A 26432-nucleotide genomic window follows, 5' to 3' on the forward strand; every position below is an offset into this window, starting at 1 on the left:
GCGGGCGAGTGTTGTTCGGTGTTACTTTTCGGCTCTAAAAAAAAGTGGCTTTTTTTGTTGTTCACAAAATGTTGTTTGTTGTTGTTGTTATTGTTTTTGGTATCATCTAGCTTTTGAAATGCAATATAATTGCACCTCATGTATATAGATGTCGGATTTTTTCTTCTGTTGCTAAGTGTAAACTGCATTACCTGTTGTATCATTCACAATGACGCAACAACATTTCTATTATTTGTTGTTGTTATTTTTTGTTTCGTTGAAATATATATCTTTGTTGTTGATGTTGTTGGAAATTATTGAAAATTCTATTTGGGCTATTGTTGTGATCAAACCAAGCATTTTTTTTGGGGGAAGAGGTGGAAATATTATCAGGATAACACAAAACTTATTTGGCTCCGTAATTTGAAATATTATTTAGATATTAGATATGAATCCTTAATAAAATGAGGATCGTCGATTTAGGAGGTCAGTATTCTTAGAAGAATTCATAGTAGAACAATGGATAGAAGTGGAAATATTGTCAGGATAAAGGCAAACTTCACAAAAACTGGCATTTTGAGAGGATAGAAGAGGTGTTTTTTTGTTAAAAAGCTTGGCTTCGATAAGAACCTCTTCCCCAATCTCTTTTCCTTGTGTCGAAGTTTGGGAATTTTGCGGGACAAAAATTTTCCAATATTTGGCTCCGTAATTTGAAATATTATTTAGATATCACATATAATGGATTTTATACGGGCTTCATTTAAGACAGTTCTTTCCTATTAGTATTTCCAATAGGAAACATAAATGCCTATTAGTTGGAGCTCTTTGAGAGAACAATAGACTTTTTAGCTCATTCTTAGCTCTTAAGAGAACCATGGCTCTTTTCAAGGGTTCCAGATTTGTAGACGCGAAAGGGTCAAAAGTTTTTTAAAAGAAGTCCCAAGTATCTCCCAAACAGGTTTCTTTTAAAATATTAAGAAAGTACTTTTTAGGCTGAAAAAAGACTTCTTTTAACACGTCCGAAGATCCTTCTTTACAAATAAAATTTACCATATTTTGGGACAACCTTCCTGTAGGATATTCAATTTTGAGGAGAAAAAAACTGTTTTTTTTTTTTAAAGACCAAAGGACCTTCATAGAATTTATTTTAGAACTTCGAAGTATATTTTTTAGGAAAGCCATAAAGACATCCCGAAATATTCGTACAAAGGTATGGTCTAATTTTAAAGAAGTTTTATTTATGTGTCAGATGGGCATTTCTTTAGGTGACAAAAAATATCCTTTTTTCATTTGTGGCCAACAGATTTTCTTGACTAAATAGATTTTTGGAAGAAAAAAATACTCTTTTCAATAAAACATGACTTCTTCACATAATAACGAATGATATTATTTGAGAAGTCGATCCTTTTCAAAATATCTGAAAAGGGTCTTCAAAGGATCTTCTTTCAGAGAGCATTTCAAATATCGAGGAAAGTATCCTCCTGTAGAAGAAGTCTCAAGAGTTTCGACGACAAGAGTTTCCTTTTTTTTTGGTCGAATAGTTCCACTTGAATCTCCATCTAAAAAACAGAAAGCTCTTCTTAGAGATTTTTAGAAGAGATATGCTTTTGAAGACCACTTGGCCTCTTTTTAATGGGCTTTCTGTACTAGACCGAAAAATTAGGTTTTGGATAACCAAAGCGTAATTTATAAAATTCCAAAGGAGAGAAAGTCGACTCTTCACATAAGATCGAAAGTTCATATTTTTACAATTACAAAGCATCCTCTTCAAAAAATTTACAAAGGATATAAAAGGGTCATCATTTTGGGAATTCCAAAGAAAGTCCAAAGGATCTATTTTAGAAAAGCATTAATCTGTTCGAATCGACTTGGGCCACTTTTTTAAGAAAACTAAAAGCTCTTTGTAGACCTTTTTAGAAGACAAAAGTGCCTTATTTTTTAAGGGACCTTCTGTAGAACACAAAAAAGTCAGGTTTTAAGCTACCAAAGGACCTTCTTTTAAAGAGGAAAAGCGGAACTCTTCACATAAAACAGATAGTTTTTCTTTGAGAAGTCCAAAAATCTTCTTCAAAAAACCTAAAAATTGGCTAAGGTATTTCATAAGAATTCCAAATGATGGTCCAAAGGATATATTTTAGAAGGACGTTTTTCACCTCTCGGGTATTATACTCCTTTAAAAAATTTAAAAGCAGACGACAAGGATATTTTGTGATGAATTGAGGATTCAAAAGCTCTTTTTGGTAGATAGAGAATTTAGAATATTTTGTTGGAGTGTCCTTTTCAAGGTTCCTATAAAATAATAAGGATGTTTTTGCAGAATAATAAAAGGTCAAATCCATCAAGGACATGAAAGGACTCTTTGGCGGAGTCACCGACGGTAACTTTCTCAGAGAGAAAGGAGCCAAAAGTCGATACGACAAGCAGTCCTTCAATCAAATCGTTAGGGATAACTTGACGGTTGTCTTTGAAAATGACTAATAAGGAGAGATGCCTCTCAACCAATGGCGAATCCAAGGGGTCCACACATGTCTTGGAATTTTTATTTTTCCAGGGTAATTTCATGTGTGAACGTGCTTCAAAGGGTGCAGTGTCTTAGAAATCACCGAATTGCGGAAGAGATGTCTCTCAACAAATGGTAAAATGCGGGCAAAGTAGAATCTAAGGTGTCCACACATATTTTGGAAATATTCTTTGTTCCCTCCTGAATGTTCCAGGGTAATTTCATGTCTGGACGGATTCTCAAAGGGTGCAGTGTCTTAGAAATCAGCGGGTTGCTGATTCCTGCTTAGAATCTAAAGAGTCAGCAACCAAGGCGAAATATATTTTCTCTGCAAAACCTAATGTGGGAGTTGCCAGCTTATCTATAACTTTGTTACTTTGAAGTTATGAGATTGAGGGTAGTCTTGATGAATATTTCCACTTTCTTTATTATATAGGACCCCAAAATATCTTGGTTTGATCATTCTGAAAATTTTGAATTTTTCTATGTGTCGAAAATTCTATAGATGGCTAACTTAAATCTTATAATTTTGTTGCTATCCAAGAGATTTAAGCCAAATGGTTGTATTATATTATTTATAAAAAGTTGGTAACAATTACACACATACATATATTTTATATATGTGTGTAAATATCTTAATATATGGAATACTTTACCGTGCTGTACCTATATTTAAAAAAAAGTTGGGAAAGAGGAAAAAAATTATTAATATTTTTCATTAAAATTAGTAAATAAATATAAGCCTGGAATTCAATTTGCCTTGATTTTTCTTAAAGCAATTCTAATAAAGTGTTTTTGAAGTGATTTGGAATTTTTTCCATGGAAATGAATGAATGAATGATTTAAGTGTATTGATGAGTGTTATTTAGAAAAAAAAAAATATTTTAATTTTGCAGAATTTTACCAAAAATACTTGCCAGACATGTTTCGAAATAAAAAATAAAATTTCATTTGAGCCAATAATTCTTGCCAGGAATTTTGCGAAATAAAGAGTTTTTTTTTGAATTTTGTGAAGAATTTGTTTTTGAATGTAAACAGATTTTTGATAGCTTTATTTACCAAATTGAAGATTTCGTATTTGTTTTCCAGAAATATCTTACCCAAATTGTTGTAGAATTTTGATCCCTAACAAAAATCTGTTATCCAAAGCCGAAATAAAAAAGGAAGAGAGTGAAACCAATTAAAACCAATTGGAAAATTTTGTTTTTGTTTTTAAAATATTTTTTATTGTTACGATTTTTTGTTTTCTTCCAATTATTTTTTTTTCTTTTATGAGTATATGAATGTATGTATGAATTTGTTTTGTTTTTTGGTTGCTTATAACTCCAATTATTTTGTGTAATATAGATTATAAATAAATTGTTTTGTTTTTTTTTGTTTTGTTTGGGTATAGCTTAAACGTTAAGTGTATTAACGGTAAAAAGAGTTTTTTGTTTTTTAATAAATAAATAAAAAAATGAAAATTTTATATAAAAATACATAAATAAAAAAGCATTGATTTTGAACAATTATTGAAAATATTCTCTAAATGAGAATTCTTTTGTAAAGGATTTGTACTGCATGTTTTCTATTATTTTTTTTGTTGTAGTTTTTAATTTAAAGTGAATATATTTTTGTTAGGGGAATTTTGTGTGAGCCAGACAGATTGTTTGCAATATTTTCCTTTGTTCAAAGGAAATTTTTCCACATATTCACTTTCAGAATGGGTTAGGAAAATGTTGCATTTTATGTGTTTTTTATTATTATTGTTTCTTTGATAAATGAGGTTTTGCATTTGAACTTGTTTGGGAAATATCGGTACATGTGTTGCTAAAAAAATTAAGGTTGCATTTATTTTTATGTTTTACATGTGTAGTGGTGAAAAAGTGAAAATTGAAGCGGTTTTTTTTTCAGAAGAAAAATTTTTATTTTTGTAAAATATATTTTTTTTTAATTTTATATATAAAAAATATATAATATTATATATATAATAAAAAAGTATATTTTGGGAATTTTTATAATTTTTTTTAAATAATCTTCCTTGAGGAAAAATACTCAATATATTAGAATTGAAAAGGTAATTTTGAATTTACCTCAGAACAAATATTTCTTTTTGAAAATTTAAATTTTCTGAATGCAGAAAATAGTCTTTAGGAAGTTCAAAGGATCATCATTGAAAAGGGTCTTATAGAGATCGAGAATTCTGGAGGATTGTCTAAAGGGTCCTCTCTAAGGTCTAAAGGTCCTCTCGAGGCGAGAAAAAGTCTAAAATAGGTCTAGTATTCTTGAGGATGGATAATGGGTAGTTCAAAAAATCTATTTTAGAAGAGTGTTTGTCTTCGCGAGTCGAAAAGTCAGTCATCTAAATAGGTATAGAAGTCTAAAATAGGTATAGAATTCTTGTGGACGGTCAAAAGGATCATCTTTGAAAAAGCTCTTATAGAGATCGAAAATTCTGGATGATGGTCTAAAGGATATTCCAAAAGTTCTATTTTAGAAGAGTGTTTGTCTTCTCGAGTCGAAAAGATCGTCATTCAGGATCTTTGTCGTCTTGAGGATCATCTTTAAAAAAAGTCTAAATAGGTATAGAATTCTTGAGAATGGTCAAAAAGATTATCTTTGAAAAAGCTCTTATAGAGATCGAAAATTCTGGAGGATGGTCTAAAGGGTAGTTCAAAAAATCTATTTTAGAAGATTGTTTGTCTTCTCGAGTCGAAAAGATCGTCATTCAGGATCTTCGCAGTCTTGAGGATCATCCTTAAAAAAGTCTAAAATAGGTATAGAAGTCTTGAGGATGGACAAAAAAATAATCTTTGAAAAAGCTCTTATAGAGATCGAAAATTCTGGAGGATGGTCTAAAGGGTAGTTCAAAAAATCTATTTTAGAAGAGTATTTGTCCTCTCAAGGCGAGAAGTTTTTCATTCAGGATCTTCGTCGTCTTGAGGATCATCAAAGGACCATTTTGAAAAAAAAATTTTAAAATAGCTCTAGAATTCTGGAGGACGGTCAAAAGGACCATCTTTAAAAAACTCTTATAGAGATCGAAAATTCTGAAGGATGGTCAACAGGGTATTCCAAAGTATGTATTTCAGAACAGTGTTTTTCTTTTCGAATCGAAAAGTTCGTCATCCAGCATCTTCGGTGTCTTGAGGATCATCAAAGGACCATTTAAAAAAAAAGTCTAAAATAGGTGTAGAATTCTGGAGGACGGTCTAAAAGAACATCTTTGAAATAGGTCTTATAAAGATCGAGAATTCTGGAGGATGGTCTAAAAGGTAGTCCGATCTTTCGGGATCTTTGTTTACTTTAGGAAGTTCTAAGGCTCATTTTTGAAAAAAGGTCGAGAATTTTGGATGATGGTCTAAAGGGTACTTCAGGTATCTATTTTAGAAGAGCGTTTTTCTTTTTGAGTCGAAAAGTTCATCATTTAGGATCTTTGTCGTCTTGAAGAGATGGCACCTCCTCCCCTCAGAAAACGTCGAAAAATTCACAGAAAATAATTTACCTCCATAAGAAGAAATATAGAGGTAAATTATTTTCTGTAGATTATCAAATATTTTTTGGGGGGAGGTGCCAGTAGAAGTGCGCCGATATTGCCCATCTCCGAACAAAATCTAAGGTTGATAATAATATTACGATGTCCCAGGTATGGACCAGCCAAATCGACTCCAAATGTTCTGAAATTGAATTTGGTTCAAAGAGACCTAAGGTCTAAAGCCGTTTTTTCGATTAGGCACGTTTTGGGCCATATCAAATGATATATGCCCTCCGTTGGCATATGGCTTGGGGGTATAACAAATGGATGAAACAGTTTGGCAACACCTTTCAAATTTCCATGCCTTTGTATGGCCATCAGATATTTGTCATTCTGACATTCGGTCACGAATAAACATTTTTCCCTTAGGCTAATTTTTATTTCGACATATGTTCGAAAAATCCTGACATCCTTCAGTAGTGGAATTCTCTAAATTATTTTTTCAGTTACCGACAAAAATCAGTAAAAAATGCTCAAAATTTCGGTAATAACGAAATTTGTCGGTCCTACCGATGTGACCTGCTGGGACCTACCGATAGATACCAATGTAGTCAACTTTAACTTCTTTTTTATATCAAAATTTTGGGATTTAAAGATACCGATTTTTGTCAGTAACTCAAAATTGATTCAGAGAATCCCACTACAGGTCTGGTAGTTTAAACTGAAAAGCCAGTGCCTCACAAAATTTATGAGGAAGCCCAAAAGTGGATTTGTTTCAACCGTTTCACTTTTCACCATTACACATACTCGTATATGAAATATTTCTCTTCTTCTTCAAAAAAAAAAAAAAATATTTTTTTTTTTAAATAATAAAATTGAAAAAATTAATTTCAAAAAAAAAAAAAAATTAAAAAAATTATATTCGATTTTTTTGTATTTTTTCGCTTTCCTTTTTCGCCTTAAATTTTAAAATTTTGCCTAAATAATTTAGTTTGTTTTTCTTTTCATCCAAAGTTTTTTTTTTCTTTTGTTCCAAAATGATTTTTTTCTTTTGTCTTAAATTTTTAAATATAGACAGTTTATTGTTAAGATGCCTTTTTTGGTAAATTGCCTAAACGTTTTGCATTGTAATTTAACTATTTTCCAAATTTATTTTTTAATTACAAACTAAGAGTTAACTGAAGAAAAAACTTAACATTAAAAATTTTCGATTTTTTCCATGGGGAGTTTGAAACGTTCACTTTTGACTAAAGAACAGGCCAAAAGATTAGTAAAAGTGAAACGTTTTGGTGGTGGATGGGCCGCATAAAATTTGAGATAAACTAAGGAGTCGTTATAAAAGCCGAAAGGGAAATAATAAAAATTTACAATTTTGTTTTTTTTGGTTATTCAATCAATACTTATCACAAAAATATCAGTTACATTTGTATAATTTCGTTTAACATAAATTTAGATATCAAAAATTTTGACAAGGCATTAACAATTAACATAAATTTTGAAAGATTTCAATTTCATTTTTTTTGACAAACTTTTTTTTGCTTCAATTTTAGCGATTTGCTGGATTTTGAAATTGGAAAGGAAAAAACATAAATAGGTTTCAAAATGTCATATGTTGCCAAAAAAAAATTCTTACTTGCTACTAATAATAGTATGGACCTAAACTTAATTTTGTTGACCAATTGTGTTTTTAGTTTTTTTTTAAGTTTTCAAATATTTTGTTTCGATTAGATTAGGAAACTCACCGTTATATTTTTGTGAATACTCATATTTTTGGTTACTTGTGGTTTTAAGCCTAGACTTTTTAATTATAGCCTAAATTTTACTATTGTTAAAATTTTGAATTAGTTTAAAGAAAGCCAAACATTTTTGTGGTTGTAATGGAATTTTTCTGTGGGTTTCTACAAAACGAACGGTAGTATTTTCTTAATCTAATTTTTGTTTTTTTTTTCTTTTCGAATAAGCCAAAATGCATTTTTTTAGTTGAGCCAATTTTATAAAAAATTCTAATTTAAAGAGCGCATGGTTTTTAATAAAAATTAATTTTTTTTGTTTAATAAAAATATTTTTTTTAATAAAAATAATTTTTTTAATAAAAATAATTTTTTTTTTAGTAAAAAGTATTTTTTTTTTAATAAAAATTAAAAAAATTAACTTTTGTGTCACTGAATGTTTGTTGTGTGGTGGTTACTTAAAACTCAAGAAAAAACTCCGAAATGTGTCTCTGGATTCATTATTTGTTGTTATTGTTCCAAAATGTTGTTAATTTTGCTCCAAAAGGTTTCGAAGGATATTTTTTGAAGATTTTCATTTTTCCTAATCTTTTATTTTTTTGTCGCTTAACTTTGAAAATATAAGCGTGTTTTTGTTTGCTTTTTTCTTTTGTTTTTAATTGAAAATATATTTATAACAAAGTATTTGTCATATGTGGATGTGCTTGATGTAATGATGTTGTTATTTCTTTAAAAAAATATTATTTTTTTTATTTTATAAAAGTCTTAAACAAAATTTCTTGCCTGTTTGCCAATTTTGGGGGTTGGCTCAAACAGGCAAGAAATATTGCTTAAAACTTTCCAGTTTGCCTACATTGTCAGTTTGATCGGTTTTACGCGAATCGCAAACGAAAATGTAGGCAAACATATCCCTCTAAACCCTCCCACATTCCAAGAGTAAAAAATTAGAATTTTTCAAAGAAAAATTGTACTGATGGGCCTTTGAGATAATTAATGAAATATTGGATTGAAAAATGTATATTTTTAACGTTTCAATTACTTAGTGTGATCTATATCTTAACAAAGTTTATAACATCTATGATCAGCATCGAACGGAAAAGTATAAACAAAACACACGTATTCTCTCTCAATTTTAATTTACCGTTTATTTGGCAATGCAAGAGAGACTCTCACTACTACTAATGCATTTTTTTCTGAGCAAGGCTGGTTTAGAATGATTATTGAGTTTTTAGGAAGTGTACATTTTTTCAAATCGGTCTAAAATTCAATTTAGGGATATAGTGAGCCAGGTTTTATCACTGGCTCTTCAATTGAGTGCTTACAGCAAAAACGAAGATTTGGAAATACATACATTAATTTCAGTGTTCCACCTCTACATTCTGTCTTCTTGGCCCTTAGTACCATTCCCTATGGAATGATAATTCATTAATTAAATTAAAGAATATTCTAATTAAATTAAAGAACATTCTAATAATAATGTAAAACTTCCGTCTCTGGGTAAATCTGTTGTTTTAGCAGTAGCTGTATAGAGCCTGAAAGTATGCTACAAAAATGTATTATTTTTGAATTTAATAATTCAGTGATCCCTTATTTGGGTACTACGCAACAAAATCTGTATAGAGCCTGAAAGTATGCTATAACAATATATGCTGCAAAAAATCATCACTGACTTAATTAAATTAAAAAATAACACATTTTTGTAGCATACGTTCAGGCTCTATACAGTATTTATTGCTGTGTACGGCTCAAACAACAGTTTTATCCAGGGATGGAAATTTTAAATTATTACAAAAAATAAAAGGTTTCTTTTTTAAACCCGCATTTGATTAATGGCAAAATAGTGTAGCTGTAAGGGAGGTTTTTGGCCCTTTTTGGGTAGTAGGCAGGTTGTGGGGTTACTGCGACCGGGCACCCTTGAATATTGTTTCTATTCTCACTTGTTTTGTGTTATTGTCTGGATCCCCCGAAATGGGTTGGAAGGGTATGTGTGCCGCCACATAAGTAGTGCAGCTATAATGGTGGCATAGCCCCTTTTAGGGACGTAGGCAGGTTATGGGGTTACTAGGATCGGGCACCCTTGGATGTTGTTTTTATTCTGACTTTTTTTGTGTTTCTGCCTGGAACTCCCGAAATGGGTTCGAAAGATATTTCTACCGCCACATTTAATTGATGAAAAGTGTAGTGTAGCTATAATGGGGCTTATAACCCCTTTTAGGAACGTTGGCAGGTTGTGGGGTTACTGGAACCAAGCACCCTTGTTGCTATTAAAACTTTTTTTTATTTTTACCTGGATCTCCCGAAATGGCTTCGAAAGGTTTTTCTGCCACCACATTTAATTAATGACAAGTGTAGTGAAGCTATAATAGGGCTTATAACCTCTTTTAGGGACGTAGGCTGGTTGTGGGGATGTTGTATAAGGTTTCTATTCTGCTGGATATTGTTTCTATTCTGACTTTTTTTGTTATTGCCTAGATCTCCCGAAATGGGTTCGAAAGGTATTTCTGCGGCCACATCTTTTTGAATTCGAATTACTTTACAATTTTTCTCTCTGTCTGGCCAGAGATGGAAACTTCAAAATTAATGTTCGACTCTCTGCCTGACCATGGTTTAGTATCCAGCTAATTATTTTACGCAGAGATGGAAACTTTTGATTATTAGGAAAATCGATTATTTCTTTCCAATTGGAAATTTTCTCATCACATAAATATAAAATATATGTAATTTTTTTATAGCCTATGTTGAGGCACTTTGCCATAATCGTAACTGTGTTTCGTGCAGGAGAGAGTCACACTTTTACCTTTTCCCAATTTCACTCTCTCATTGCATTGTTTTTCAATGGTGCTGATTGAGTGTGTTATTAAAATTATGCTCTATGAACACACTCTACTAAAACCAACAAATGTTCTTATCCAGGGCTGAAAAATCCAAATTATTTGTTCTATCAAAAGGCATAATCCAGATTATATAGGAACGAACTCATTATAGAAATATTTTTTTTATACTTTTTTTTTCGAATGCTCCATTGTGGTGCATCATACCGCTAGGGCCCTTTGATATATATTTTATGCGAATCTTCCATTTTTTTGGTTTATTCAATATTTCAGTAATTTACTCAATTGCCCATCTATTTAAAAATTAATTTTTCATAAAAAATAAAAAATATTTTCAATAAAATAGACATAAAATTACATTTTTGAAAAAAATCGATAGCATAGAAGTAAAAAATATATATATTTTTTCATATAAAAATGTATTGGATAATTTTCTTAAAAATTTTCAACGATTCCCAGAAAATTTCTAAGGATTTCTCAAAACTCCTTGGTGAGTAATGAGAAAATTTATTAAAAATTTTTAAAATATTTCGTTTTTATAGTAATTTTTTATTTTTGTTTTTTCACCTTGGCTTCGAAGTAAGCAAACATTATGCGCAATTTTTCGGAAAAGAAATCTTCATAATTATTCATTTCTTTTCTTTGTGTATTTTAACCTTCAGTTTTTCTTTGGGGTAAAACTGAATCGAAAATCTTCTTGTCATAGACCTCCAGCTGACGACATCTACGGCTACACAATAATGGCAAATATAGAGTCGCTGAAATAGTCATCATCGTCACCGATCGATAACATATAACTGGGAATATTTTAGCAAATGTTTGTTGTATTGGGTGGTTTTTCTTGTTTGTAAATATGGTAGAATTGAAAATGGCGTAAGAATGGTAAAAGTAAGGATTTAAATGAAAAAAAAAAAATGTTTGCATGAAATTTGGTGAGTTTTTTAATAAATTTTCTCCGAAATTATTCTTGTGAAAAATTTGTAGGTATTCTTAAAATGATAGGGAAATAATGCAGTTGTATCATAGAAAACAAAAAGTCTGCTTAAGAAAGACTTCCAAACTTCCTAATGTGAAGAGGGAAGTCTTCTTGCAATAGATTCACAGGTCTCCTTATAAGCGATTTCAAGTTATAGCCAGAAGTCTAAAAGGCTTTTTCTTTGAAAAACTAACACGTTAGTCTAAACACACTTAGAGGCCAAAAACCCTTTTAAAGACAATCGAAAGACTTATGATAGAAGATTTTTTCTAACAGAAATCTTCTTACAAACAACAAAAATTATGGTTCTGTAAGTGTGAGAAAAGATTTCCCGCAGAAAACATGGAAATGTTTTTTATAAAAATTCAAAATTTCAGTGTTTTTATGAAAAGTCTTTTATAAGGATAAGATTTCTCCTTCTTATGGCTTTAGTCTTCCTTGGGCTTTAGTCTTCCTTCTCCCATAACACTTAAATATATTTTCCCAGAAAACTGAGGCTTAAAAGTCTCTTGACGAAATATAAGCCATTATTCCTGCAGGAGACAAATATGTCTGTTATGTATGTTATTTGAGATATATCCTTAAGACTCATCAAAGAAAAAACTGATTCTAATTACAAACGCCTAACAGAAGTCTCAGATGACCATCGAAATCTTTTCAAGTCGTCTAAAAATATCTTCTCAGAAATTATTTAAGGGTTCTTCTGAAGAAAACAAATCTATGAGACATAGTCTATTCATCCAGTTCAATTATTTTCACGTAAGATCAGGTCGTCTTAAAATAGGCTAAGAAGTCATACCGCAAATGAAATAAGTAATCCCAGAGCCAATTAAAAGTCCAGAAGACTGAAAATGTTACTTATATCCCTAAGAACATTCCTTATTTAGGATAAAGAAATATTTTCATTAGAAGCAAAGGATTGGTCTTATAAGGATGCTTTCTTAAGGAGTTTTCTTACTAAACCAGAAATTAAATTTCTTCGTGGGATTTTTTGAAATCTCTCTAAGAAGAACTGATGGTAAACAAGCGCCAAGATAAGTGACTATTGTCTTCTAATCATCTAAAGACTTCCGACTCGTGGATACAACACTTTCCTCAAAAATTCTCAGAGAATGAAGTCTTTGTCTCACAGAGCACTGAAGAAATTTCTCATTAAAAATCTGAGCATAAGGACTTTGAAAGGTCCTCTAATTTTCTTTCCAATTTCTCTTTAAAGAAAGCCAAAGAACTTTCAATCAAAAGATTTAAAAACCTGGCCATTGAAGACATTAAATTTCTCTAAAAACCTTCTTCTCCTATATCCCGCCGTTTTCAGGCTGAAGAAGCTTTAGTTTTTTTATTATAAAGAGTTTTAAGTCAAATTTTCTATTTTTTGGTAGGAATGCACTTCGATAAGTCTGTAGTCTTATCTCTGTCCTCGAGCTGAGAAAATCCAATTACCCCTAAATTTTGGAACTGGGTAGAAGTTCTCAACCGTACTCTCAGTCTCTCACTGAAAACTAACAAAGTAAGTCGTAGAAACATGAAATGTATGTTTGAGAGAGTAAGAGACCTTTAATTATTAGGGAGAACGATTGACGACTGTCACATATTGTAACGGAGAGTAGTCATTGGGATTACTCTCTTTATTCGAACCATATAGAAATTGCATTAAACATGAAAATTTCTCAGACTTGTTGGGAATATTTTGACCATCTGGGTTTATTTGAATCTTTTTTCTCAGTGACTTTTTGAATATCAGAACTTCCATCTCTGTCCTCGAGCTGAGAAAATTCAATTATTCCCTAATGCGAAGGGCAAAAGTTCTTTGCTCTCAATGGCTGTTTTCTGATTGGATATTTTTCAACTCTCAGAGGTGGTATTCATTATTCTCTCCGTTTTAAATACATCATATCGAGCATTGGTATGAGTGAGAGAATCTCTTGCTTTTGCTAATTTGTTCTCATTTTTATCCAAAAAACGGTCAGATTTATTTGATGCTCAGGGAGAATGATCTCTTATAATGAACCTCTTTAGTATGGAATCGAGTTATAGGGAAAGTTTGTTTATAGGCCTCTTGTGATAGATAAAATCTCTCATAATTTATTTAGCTAGTTCTCTAGCAATCTTCCCGCAAAAATTTGAATTTCTGTCTCTTTTCTTAAAATTTAAAATTTAAATGGACATCATTGCCTCATTGAGAATTTTTTATCTCCCTGACTGCGTTCATGATTTCTGAGAGAATATCATTGCCATTAATGAAGGGAATATCTCCATTATTACTAAAGGAAATTATTTTGAAAGAAACTATCGATTTTCTCCTTAATATTTGTTTGTTTTTCTTTTTTTCATACAGAAAATAATTGAAATAAATAAAAAACCAATAACTCAAATTTGGTGAAATTATTTTGATTATTATTATTATTATCAATAATAGTATGCATATATGTATGTATGTGTGGGTGTTTGTTTGCTTGTTTTGTTGTAGGGAAAAAGTGATTTTGTTTTTAAATATTTAACATAGATTACAATTTAAAACTAAAAATAAAAACTTAAGGCATACGATGTAAAGAAATCCGAAAAAAATATGATTATAAAAAATTAACTAGTTGCAAAATTAAAAATAAAAGAATCCTATAATAGTTTAGTATATATTTCATATATAAATTCTTAACTTAACAAATAAATGTATATAAATAAAATTTAATATTAAAATAAAACATAAAATTGTCATGGTTTCCTTTTTTTCGTAAAATCATATATACACTTGTTTTCTTTTTGGTTTTAATTAATTAAAAAAAATAATAATAATTACAACTAACAAAGACTAGTGGGTGACATTAAAAATTATTTTTTTTACAAAACTAAAAATAGGAAATGGTGCAAAGAAATATTCATTTAAATTATATAACAATAGCTTAGAACGTAAACATAACTTAAACAATAAACTTTGGTTTTTAAAAAACATACGCTCAATATTCTAGAATCCTTAGTTTTTCTTCATTTTTTTTTCAATTTTTTTCTTTGTAAAACAATTGTTTTTTGAACATATCATAAAAATCATAAAAAATTACACATAGACACAAATTATGTTTTTTGGATTTTTGTTTTTAAATTTTTGGTTTTAAAAATGTTTTTGTTTTTGTTAAAAATATTGTATACTTTTTTTTTTTTGGTTGCAACCTTTTGTGTTTGTGTAGTGGTATGTAAATGTTTTTTGTTTTATTTGTTGGTGTTGTTGTTGTTGTTGTGATGTAAAAGTTTCAAGACCTAACCTAGAATTGCCTTTTCCAAAAAAAAATCTTGCATTTCTTGAGCTAGGCCTAATTGTGGAATTTTTACTTTTTAAATAACTTTTCTTTTTTATTTGTATAGCATAAAAAAACTCTGTTTTAAAAATATTGTGTGTTTTTTCTTCTTCTTCTTCATCTTCAATATTATTTTTATAACAGGAAAACTTTGTCTATGTATTAATATTTCAACTATGCTTTGCTTTGCTTTGTATGCTGGGTTGCGTAAATGAGGTCGGTAATACAGTTTACACTAGGCTTGTAAAAGTCCTATAAGCTAAGATGTGTGGGTCTGGTACTTTCAAAATGTGTGTGTGTGTGGGTTTGCATGTCTTTTGAGAGGTCAAAGAAAATTTTTGCATGGGTTTCCTTAACAAATGCCATCTTTTTTTTCCTTCAGATGGCCTGGAAACCCCAGCTTTGCCTTAACATTTAGTTTAGATTTTCTTCCTTGCTAATCGTATGTTTGGCATATATTCCTATTTTCTTTTCAGGAATTTTTCTTTTTTTTTTCTGATTTCCTTCCTTGCAATTTGTGTAGGATTTTCTTTTTTGTTTTGGGTATGTGTGTGTGTTTGTTTTTTGTGTAGATGTGTTTCATTTTTGTTTGATCCTGGTTGGTAGTCGTGTTTTCATGTGTTTCACATTTACTCCAATTGTTCCAAAAAATTTGGAGATTTAAAATATTCGGGTACTGGATCGTCGAGACGTGAGATTATTTTATAGATTGATTTCTTCCACGATTGTTCTGTATCTTTGCCACCTTGTATAGCGCGGAAAAATTCACGTAATGTTTGCTCCACCACAAAACGGAAATTTTGGGGAACCTTTTTTTGTTTTTGTTTTTGGTTGAAAACATAACAGAAGGAAATGAAAAAGAAATTGCGAAATTAATAAATGAAATTTTTCGATAGAGAAATATTTTGCAATTGGAAATAAATTGTATTTTGTGGATAATTACCTCGATATGATTGTTGCGATTGTAGTGTAAATTCAAAACCCGATAGAGTTCACTATCGCCGCTAATGTGCAAGTCTTCGGCACATTTAACACCTTCGGTAACAGCTTGACGGGCATATTTCTCCATTTGTATATAGTAGAATTCTCTGTAAAATGGAAGTAAGTAGGAAAATTAGTAAAAAAAATAAAAAAATAATAAAACCTAAAAGTATGCTCTGAAAAGGTAATTAAACGCAACTCCTTAGAGTATGCTGCATTTTTGGTTTTCTTGGAAATAAACATAATTAATAAAATTATTTTTTTGTGGTGCCTAATAATATGTTATAGTAAATTTTTAGGTTGTCCTCCTAAAAGTATGCAATATTTTTATTTTTTATTTTAGACTTGGCCGTGTAAATGAAAATTCTAAGAATTTTGCTTCTATTTGAAATATGATATTATATTTCATATATTTTATCATCATATATTCCCAAAATTATGCAATATTTTTACCCTTTCAAGATTTTTGATTAGACCATGTAATTTACAAATTAAAAAACATTCTTTTAATTTGTTGTAATTTATGGTATTACGATTTATTCAGTTTCTTTTTTTTTCTAAAATATTCCCTCCCAAAAGTATGCAATTTTTTCAACGATTTTCAATTTAGCCGTGTAAAGAAAAGTTTCCAATATTTCTGAGATTTGTTTAAAAAATCTATTTTGTAAGAATCTTCCCTTTTAAAACTCTCTAGTCTGCAATCATGTCATAATTTTTCTCCCAAAAATATGCTATACTTTTGAGAATTGTTTTTTTTCCAATCTTCGTCTAAAAATCTCCATTATTTTCAATGACTTTTTGCCAAAGCCTTAATATTTTTTATTCGAATTCAAGCGGAGTCCGCCTAATTGTATGCAATATTTTTTCCTCCTATAATTTTAGAACTTGTTGTTTTAAATCGAAAACTCTATTTGCTCCCAAAAGTATGCAATATTTTTTAATGTTTTTTTTCAAATCCTTGCAAATTTCCAAGATTTTCTCCCCTTCTCCTTTACAAAATCTCTATTGTCAACAATCATTTATTTTTTCTTAAACTTTGCCAAAGCCTTGGTGTGACTATTTCTCTAATTCCCCCAGAGTCTTGTGCTTGTTTTTCAACACAATGTTCAATAAGAAAAAAAAACGGCATCGGCATCAGTATCAGCATCATCATCCTCATCTGCAATCGCAATCGCAGTCTTTTGCGCCAATGTGGTGTAGTTGTCATTGTTTTTAATCATTTCTTGTTTGTGTTTTGTTTATAATTTTTTTTTTTGCTGCTGCCTACTTTTAGGTGCAATCAACAATAAACGTTAGCTGCAGTATCAGCCTCAGTCCTTGTCGTAGAAATATTGTTGCTGTTGTTGTTGTTGTTTTCTACCACGGGGGAATTTATTATTTAGCGCGTTTATAATTTGACATCTAGCAAGTTGTCAGAGCATGAGAAAGACAGCAAAACGGCAATGGCAAGGAGTGCAAAGGATTTGGTGTGACAACAGCCGTGCCAGCAACAACGATTGCAGTTTTATGTGTGAAAATTTGTTTTATTGTTCGGCAACAGAAACGTCACAAGAAACAATCTTTTGAATTTCTATTTGTCGTTGTTGTTGTTGTTATGCCAGCAAGTGAGCTTAGGGAAATCTTGAAATTAGCACGATTAAGAGTCGCTCGCCAAACGAGAATGGGAGGGGGGACAACATGACAATAACTATAAAGTGCTAGGGAAAGGAGGCGGAGGGGCAGGAGGATAAATGGAAAAGAAATCATGTGTGTCATAAATTGAATGGAACAGTTGTTTGAGGCACATGTGTGTATGACAAAATTGGGCTAGGTTAGTGAAAAACAGTGGCTCTCAAAAGTAGGCAACAAAATTTTTCACAATTACATTATAGACTAAGAAAAGTGAGGAATATTACATTATATTTGAATCATAGGTGTATGTATTTGATAAAAATGGTCTTAGCGCCTAAAAGTAGGCAACAAAATATTCAAACATTTATGCAATTAAATTTTTGATTCAAAAAATTTAAGAAGACAATGCAAAATTTGAATAATGCTCAAGTGTTTGATTAAATTGGTTTTAGCGCCCAAAAGTAGGCAACGAATGTTGTCAAATTTTTGCTATTAAATTTAAGACTCAGAAAAGGGAAGAAGACAATGTATCATTTGCATAATGTACTGTTGGTTAGCCACCCAAGACGTCAAAGTGATCTAAACGCCCAAAAGTAGGCACCAAAGTATGTAAATATTTACAAATATTTGGCTTTAAGAAATAATTTCTTTAAAACTAAACTATTTGCTTTGTTGTTGTTGTTGTTGCTAATGTCCCTCCCATCAGGATGATGATTATCCATTTGCCTAATTACCCTGCCTAAAGGACGACTTCAATTTCTTTCAATTTGATAATTTAGCCACAAAGTAGGCACTTGCAATAGAGGCTACGAAACGAAAACATAAAGGCAAACATTCACACACACAAGTTGTGCATCCTAGCAGCTATCTATCTATCTCTTCGTCATTCAATCTCAATTGAATTCTTTCAAGCCTACTTTTGTGTGCTAGCTCGCTCGCCCGCCCGACTGCTTGCATAAAGCAAAGAAAACAAATAATGATATTTCTTTGTTGGTGCTGTTGTTGTTGTTGCTGCTGCAGTACGAGGCTTCTTCATAATTTTAATTAATATTCTGCTTGTCTTCAGCTTCTTCTTCTACTTCTCCTCTTCTGTGGCAGCAACTGCACAGCAAAAACAAAAAACGCCTGCAATAGCAACTTATAAGCTAATCTATGCCTAAAGCTTTTACTAATTAAATCCCTTCGCTCTGGCAAGCGCCTCAATCAACAGCCTTGCCTTGCCTTGCCATGCCTCCATCAGAGTTGTGATATTCAATGCTGTGCGGTATGGTTGTTATCCATGTCCCAGTCCCAAACCCAGTATTGAGTCTCAGTCTCCAGCGGGGTTGGACTAGTATGGCAAGAGTTAATAAGAATACTGCAAATATTGTTGCATACTTTTGTGGATTTTGAAACATAAGTCGTCGGCTGGGGTTGAGGGGGTCTGAGTTGGCGATGTTTTGTATTGTTGCCGTTTCTTCTGTCTGTTCTTTGCTGTGCACTCCCACAAACAAGCTGACACGAACACACACTCACAAGTACAAATACATTCGAGTTATGCACAATGCCATAAGAAACCCCCTTAAGAACTGCAATCAGTTGGGTTTTTTTTTCTCTGTGTCCTACACACACAAACAGCTGAGAGACAACGACGACAATGACGTTGATATAAATATTAGTAGAAATGTTTGTGTGTGTGTGTGTGTAGGTCTGTGTGATTGTATATTATTAATAATTTCTTTTTTTTTTTTGCTCTTGCACATTTGAGATTTATTAAAAATTCTTTAGATACTAAAGAGACACAAATGCACTCCTCCGAACATTGAAAATAATGCCTTTTTGCCAGAGACAAAGAAAGTAATACCCAAACACACACACAGAGAGAATCTACAATACATAAAGGATTTAATAAATTGCAAAAAGGACTTAATTTCTCCATGGGCAAAGATGTGAAAAGCATAACAAAGTCCCCAAGATATTGCGGCTTGAGGAGGAAGAGTATGGGATGGGGTTATAATTGTTGCATTAGAAGCAAGCTGGGAGGCCAATTAGATAATAAGTGCGCCTTAAAGTAGGCTGTGAATTATTAATAAAATTATATTTATGTGCATATGCTTCTCTCAGGTAGCATCAATGCATTTTTTTTTGTCAAAACCCAGAAATATATGTTTTTTGGAAAACATGAAAATGCTGCCTAAAAGTATGCAATACAATTTTAAAAATTCTTTTTTATTTTTTTAATAATTTGTCAAGAAGTAGTTAACATCCAGTACTGCTTATTTTTTGTATGCCTGAAATTAGGCAATAATTTATTCTTGAGAAATAGTTATCGTTTTTTTGCCTAAAACTATGCCATAGAATTTTTTAATTCATTGAGGAACTTTGTAGAATTCTTGTTTTATGATTTGTCTAGGAGAAGACAATATCTAGTACTACTTAATTTTTGTATGCCTGAAATTAGGCAATATTTTATCCTTGAAAAATAGTTATCGTTAAAAAACTATGTCATATAATTTTTATTTTATTGCGGAACTGTAAAGAATTCTAGTTTGATAATTTTTCAAGAAGTAGCCAGAATCTAGTACTACTTTATTTTATGTATGCCGGAAAATAGGCAATAATTTTTCGACTGGTTATTTGTTGTGTCATTAGTTATTATCAAATTTCAATTCCTGTGTTAATATTTTTTTATTTACTATTTAAATATATTTTTTATGAAAATATAAATATTTGTCTAAGAACTGAGAGTACTTTAAAGTTTTACCCAAAAGTAGGCAATACATTTGTAGTTAAAGATTGCCGCTTAATAGTATTAATTAATAGTAAATTTTTAATGGATTTTCTATGGGGTAATAAAAAAACATAATTTTTTGGACTATGGAATGTTGTAAGCCTTAAAGTAGGCATTGGAATTTAGTATTTATATAAATGAGCTCCTAAAAGTAGGCAACACAATCTCTTCCGCCTTAAATTAGGCAATTCAATTTGATGTTTATATAAATAAGAGTATCTGAAAATTGTACTCGCGCTTCCCCTAGGACATCCTTTTCATTTCCTTTCCTTTCTCTGTTAAAAACAACAAAAAGAACAACCTCATGTGGAAATTCAAGCATTTTCCCAACACTGAAGTTAAGTGGTGTTAAGATTATTTCAAGAAATAAAAATAAGCACGAGACAAGTGACAACTTTAGAAAGAAAGCGGAATAAAACGCACACATACATTCTCCATCGGAAATGGTTAAAGGACATTAGCACTTTGTTGTAGTATAAAGGCATTTGTACAACTACAACAACATTAAGTTGCAAAGAAAAGCCACTTAGGAAAATGTTTTTGGTTTTAGGAGGGGGAGCGCGCGCCTTTATATAATGAAATGCTTAAGTGCATTTTAAGGACCAAAGATCCTTCAGCTTCTTCTACGACACACATATGCAAATGTATGGCGCCTTTTGTGTGTTTGCTGGCATTTTCATAGACATGCAGTCAGCCGGTTAGCAGGCATATGAATGCCTGAGATTTCTATGCAACCGAGGAGGAGGAGGAGGTCCTTGTATACAAAATGTCAACAGAAGAGACCCGTTGACAAGCTAATTAGTTTATTTAAGATGGTGGAAAATTTTGTGTATTTTTCAAGAGAGCTTCTTGCAATTAAATGGGATGCAACAGCAACAAAAATATATATACTAGGCACCACAACTACTACAGTTGGGGGTATAATTATATTAAAAATAAACACACACGGCCACACATACTTGGATACTCTTCTAAAACAAACACACTCAAGGATGCGCGCTGAGCTAACATGGCCACTTACAAAACACCCTCAAAGAAAGAAAATTGCAGCAGCACAACATGAGAGAGGGAGGGGGGGGGGGGGGTTGGCAAAATGTGGTGGGTGGAGAGGGCCTCTCATGTGACTGCCAACTAAAAAGGAATTCAAAAGGAAGGCTTATAAAAGTGCAGCTGTAGTCGTCATCATACATAGTGTTAGATAGTCTAAAGGATACTTAGGCATTTACATAACATATTCAGGGGTCCTTAAGCCTTGCACACCACCTGCCACCCCTTTTTCCCTCATAACAGTTCTTTCTCCTTCCCCACAAAACCAAAACGCTGTGTCTTGCAGAAGAGAAGTATATTTAGTTAACTGTTTGGATGTTGGGATGGTGGGGCCTTTGCTGTTCATTCCCTTTTGAGGTTAAGTGCACTTTTGCAACAATCTTTATAAGCCACCTATTGAAAGGGGGGGGGGGAGGTCTCCTCTTCGCAGTTGTATGAAATACAAATATCAGTTGCATTTTCTTGTTTTATGAATGAAATCTAAAGAAGTGGAGGAGGGTAAGGGCTTAGTTAATCAATAATATTTACATTCCTGAGGACTTGTAAGTGATTTTGTTTATTAGAAAATATATTTCTTTTAGGAAAAAGAAAAACGGAAAAGAGTTTGTTCAGAGATGATGCTAATTAATTGAAAGTAGCTGATCAACCTCTTACCGAAGTCATTTAAGGCTTACTGAAGCCTTTGAATATAACCTCTCCCTTATGGTGTAAGGTATCCAAATACAAAAGAGTGGCCTTTGATTATAACCTCTCTCTTATGGTGTAAGGTATCCAAATACAGAAGAATGAACAAAAAAGTAAAGCCTTTTTGGAGGGACCCGATTGCCATAAAACTATATTTCCCATCTAAAATGTTGGAAAAGTAACTATTTCTATGGGATCTGGGTCCCCAAGGATCCACTCTACTCATGTCCTTAAAGGAATACTATGCTATCACAATTATTTCTTTCCTTTTTTTATTAAAAAAAGTCGAAGCTAGGACTCGAACACAAAACTGTACTCATAAATAGTAGCCGAACTTTTCAGGCTACATATTTGGTTTTTCAAATTCCCCTCCCCAATTTTCTATTTCATTTTCCTAAGCCTTGTCTTTTGGTCTTTGGAAACTCAGCAAGCTATTGCACTTTAAACATGTTTCGATATCACCAAAAACCCGCATTTTGTTTTGAAAACAGTTTGCTGTTCCACATTTGAAAATAGGAAACCTCTGAGTTTTTCCCTCTCCTCTTTACCGTTCGCTGACAAAAACAAAACAAAAAAGTAAAAGTATTCATAAAAAGATTATCTCTAGACAGCCCTTATATTGGGCAACCAGCAAGCATTTGCCACACCAAACAAAAAAAAACAGCCCGCCAAAATTGTCTTCAATTCTGACAGCTGGTCGCCGATCCTCCAATGGAAAACCCCGAAACCTTAAAGTGTGCCAGCAGAAGGAATAAAAAGACAATGCATCGAATTGAAATCACCTGGACTGAGATTTCTTGGTTATGTGTGTCACGTAAACGCACACACCCCTCCTGAACACAAACAGCTGCCAGCTAAGCACCTTTTGAGCGTCTTGCAAGACGTTGTGATGGAAACAAAAGACAATACCTTTCAGTGACTTGGTCGGATAAGTTAGGCAGAGATTCATTGTTACTGCCAATCCATTGTTAGTTGTTGTTGGTGTATGCCGTGTGAATTTTGCACCTTTCCATAGGCAGTTCTGGGTGTGTGTGCGTGCGCCTTGGGTTTTTCTTATGGATTTTGCGCATTACAAGTAGGGTAGTTTAAGATTTATTCCTTTTTTTTCCAGCTAAAGGAATTTCTTAAGATTTCTGCTCTGAGTTAAGGGTTGTTTGTGTAACATTCTGTGTGTATGGGAATTTCCTTAAGAATACTGGCAGTCAGGAGAGGGTTAGTTTGGGTTCCTGCCTTATGTGGCTTATATAAGTTAAAATGGGTGGGAATTCCAGTGGCCTTAGTTTCCCCGTTTTCTGTTCTATTGTGCAAGTTTGCGTTTTAGTCAATGAAACTCATTATTAATATTTATTTATTTATTTTGCTCTTTGTTCTGTGTCCTTGTTTCCTTTGCCTTGATGTAGCAAAGTTAAATGTCTTCCGGTTGTGAGAAAAAAGTAACGGACATTTTTGTTTTGTAGTTTTTGTTTTTCCGTTTTTTTTTTAATTAAAGGACTAATTTCATTTTGATCATAAACTTAATTGTAGGGTTAAAAGTTGTTTTTTTTTTCGTTTTTATTTAATCAATTTATCAAGAAAAGCAAGTGGGAAAGGCGTAGTATTTCTTTCTCACAGAGTTAATAATGACTTGTTTTAATTGCTTCAAGACTTTGGTTTTGACATTAGGAGGTCATTAATGACGGATCAGGTGCCAGATGTTGTTGGGAAAATTGTATTTTATTTATTTTTAAAGGTTACAAATTCTACCTATATTTCATAATAAAAATAATCAAAAAATGTAAATGGTTTTTAATTTCAGAAAAACGTTATATTTAATTCAAAATAATTTTTTTTTTAAAAAAACTATTATATTTTTTAACAAATTTTGAATTTTCGAGAAATTTTACTATTTTTACTGATTGCTAATTGCCAGGTGCTGTTAAGGATTTTTTTTATTAATTTTTATTGGAAAGGTAGAATTTTTATATTCTCATTACAAAAAAATCGAAAAATGTTGTTGCTGTATTAACGGGTTTTAATACCCTGAAACGTTGTATTTAATTAAAAATAAAAACTTTCCAAAAATTATATATATTTTTTCTAAATGTATGTGTATTTTTCAGTCTTTTTGTCTATCTCAATATAACCAACTTCTCAATTAAAAGTCTCTTTTATTTGTTCCCAAGTTTTTCTTTTGTCACATGAGCACCACTTGTTAAACAACTCCTTTTCAAAAAAAAAGAGACAAAAGACAAAGAAAAATTCCTAATTGAAATGCATTGAGAATGCATTTAAAAAGAGCATCAAGACAATGTCCCTAGGTGGGTTTGTCTTAATACAAAGAATAAGAAGATCAATAAACACCTCATATGCCCCCCCACACACACACACACAAATTATCTGGGATGATAATAAAGCTGCAATTAACAATTTGCATATTATGCAAAATTATTAAATATACAAAGCCACTTTAACCACTCAAAATGACGACGACGATGACAACAACAATAACGAAATGAACAACAAGAATGTGAAATGCCTCAAACTCTCTAAGATTTAACAGGTCTCACACAGAGCCACCCATCCCAACCACACACACGGCCACCCACACCATTAAAATACACCAACCATAGCCCATCAGCCAACCAACCAAACAAAAAAACAACAATAATACCCACCCACCCAATGGGTATTATTCTCACATTAAGTCGGCAACCAATGCCATCTAAGCAATGCCTTGCACTCCCATACTTTGCTCTGTTCTGCTCTCCAAAATAATACTCATTCCCCCACACACAACACACATTGGCACACGCACACTCCCGTTCATTGATGTGTGGTAAGATTTATACAAAAGAACCTAACACAATTGTCACGTAGAGAAGAAAAACAAAAAAAATGTGTGGGGAGAGGAAGAGAGTGTGGGAGCATATCATATCAAACCAATCTCAATAGAAATACAGCAGTGTGTCTCTGAGTTCAGTTAGGCACCTAATGTAATTGCCAAATCAACTCCCTCTTCCCCATATTACGGCTGTTGTTGTTGTTTCTGTTGTGTGGAGAGTGTTGTGGTATATGGAGCACATCATAAATCAATCTCCCCCTTTGCTTGCAAGAAAACACAAGTTTGTGTACGCCTCTGAGTATTTCTAAACATTATTTTATTTGTTGGGTGTTGTGGGAGGCGAGAAACAGGTGTATGAGTAAAATGCACACTCACACGGCATTCTAATGTGAATCTGCACACTCAAAGTATTCAAAATGCTTATGTTTAGTCACTTAAAATTGTTGTTGCTGCTGGTGTCCTAATAACAAAAAAAAAAAAAAAAAAAAAACAAAACCAACAAGAAACACAAAAGAGATCTGTTCTTTTTTTTTTCTTTTTTTTTAATATAATGCAAAATTCTATTAGGCTTTTGACACCTTCTGCTATTCTTGGTGCTGGCACACACACTCACACATACATACATCATGAGGTGTACAAGAGATGAATGCGAGTAAATGAATGCCTGGAAATCATCGTGAATAAAGAAACGAACGGAAAATGCTAATTAGCTTTGCCACACAACGCACAAACACACACACACATTGAAATGCTGGGGTTAGAAAAATGTTGGAAATCACACACACACACTTACACACATGGGGGGAAACGCATTTTTTGTAGCTTTATACCAGGATGTGGGGTGTGCGAAATTTGTCACTGCGTTTGCAACACCACGAAATATTTTCACGAGACCCTATAAAGTATATGTTTTCTTGATCAGCATAAAATTACAAGGCGATAGGTAATAGGTAGAATATATTCCCGTATTTTTATTTTAAATTCTGGATTTAGTAACGGTCCAATATAATGCTATTCTCAAATTTTTTAGTATTTTAAAGGTCTAAGTCCTATTTTTCTAGGAGAATGGCTTACAATTTGATATTTTAGGTTTGTAAGTGGTACAAAACTAAGCGATAAAAATATTTAGAGGCCCTATTTTAAAATTGTAAGGATTTTTGGGACAACCAATTTGGGCAGATTTTATGTTTTCACATGTTGTAGGCTATACAAAGTTCGGTACGGCTGTTTTACTTGTTGAAAGTTGCACATGCATGTATGCCAGAATATGTGTGTGGGTGAATGTAAAAAGGGGCTTAAAATAAAGACTTTACAATGAAGTTATTTAAAAAAAAATATTTAAAAAAATCATTGTGGTCCCTTCATACATTTTTATACATTTCTAAAAATTTCAGTTATTTTAAAATTATTAAATAAATAAAATTGTTGATGGTACTTACCGGAAATTCGAGAACCATTTCACCAATTGTGCTGTATTATTCTTATTGAATTTAATGTCGGGGAAATACATTTTCAATACCGATGACGATGGATAGCGTACCCAGAAGAACATCAGCTTCGCTTTGCGCAGATGCATTGGCGTCAGAGTCGATGAATGCGAGGTGGTCAATGAATCGCTATTTTTGCTAAAATGTTCGTGTATCATTGGAAAGAGATTTGTTTTTTGTGGTTTTTTTGTTGGGTGTTTACGTTTATTTTTGTGGAATGAAAAGTTGAAAATTTGGCATTTCAGTATTTTTCATTATTTCAAAGCGAGTTAAG

The 26432-nt window shown here is 32.0% G+C and overlaps 1 long non-coding RNA gene across 4 annotated transcripts in view; it reads right to left on the reverse strand.

Annotated features, from left to right (window-relative positions):
* Positions 1-14867: 14867 nt before the first annotated feature.
* LOC105262121 (homeobox protein prospero) overlaps positions 14868-26432 on the reverse strand; it is a 183183-nt gene continuing 171618 nt past the window's right edge. For 3 of the 4 annotated variants that reach the window (XR_002195032.2, XR_002195033.2, XR_891676.3), the window contains exons 6-8: positions 26111-26296; positions 15701-15845; positions 14868-15566 (exon numbers count right to left, since the gene is read on the reverse strand). This is a non-coding gene — a long non-coding RNA (homeobox protein prospero). The remainder of the gene's footprint in view (positions 15567-15700; positions 15846-26110; positions 26297-26432) is intronic. The other variant, XR_009341473.1, reaches the window with a different exon arrangement.

The sequence above is a fragment of the Musca domestica genome, unplaced genomic scaffold (assembly GCF_030504385.1).
Source record: "Musca domestica strain aabys unplaced genomic scaffold, Musca_domestica.polishedcontigs.V.1.1 12, whole genome shotgun sequence".
NCBI classification, from domain to species: Eukaryota; Metazoa; Arthropoda; class Insecta; order Diptera; family Muscidae; genus Musca; species Musca domestica.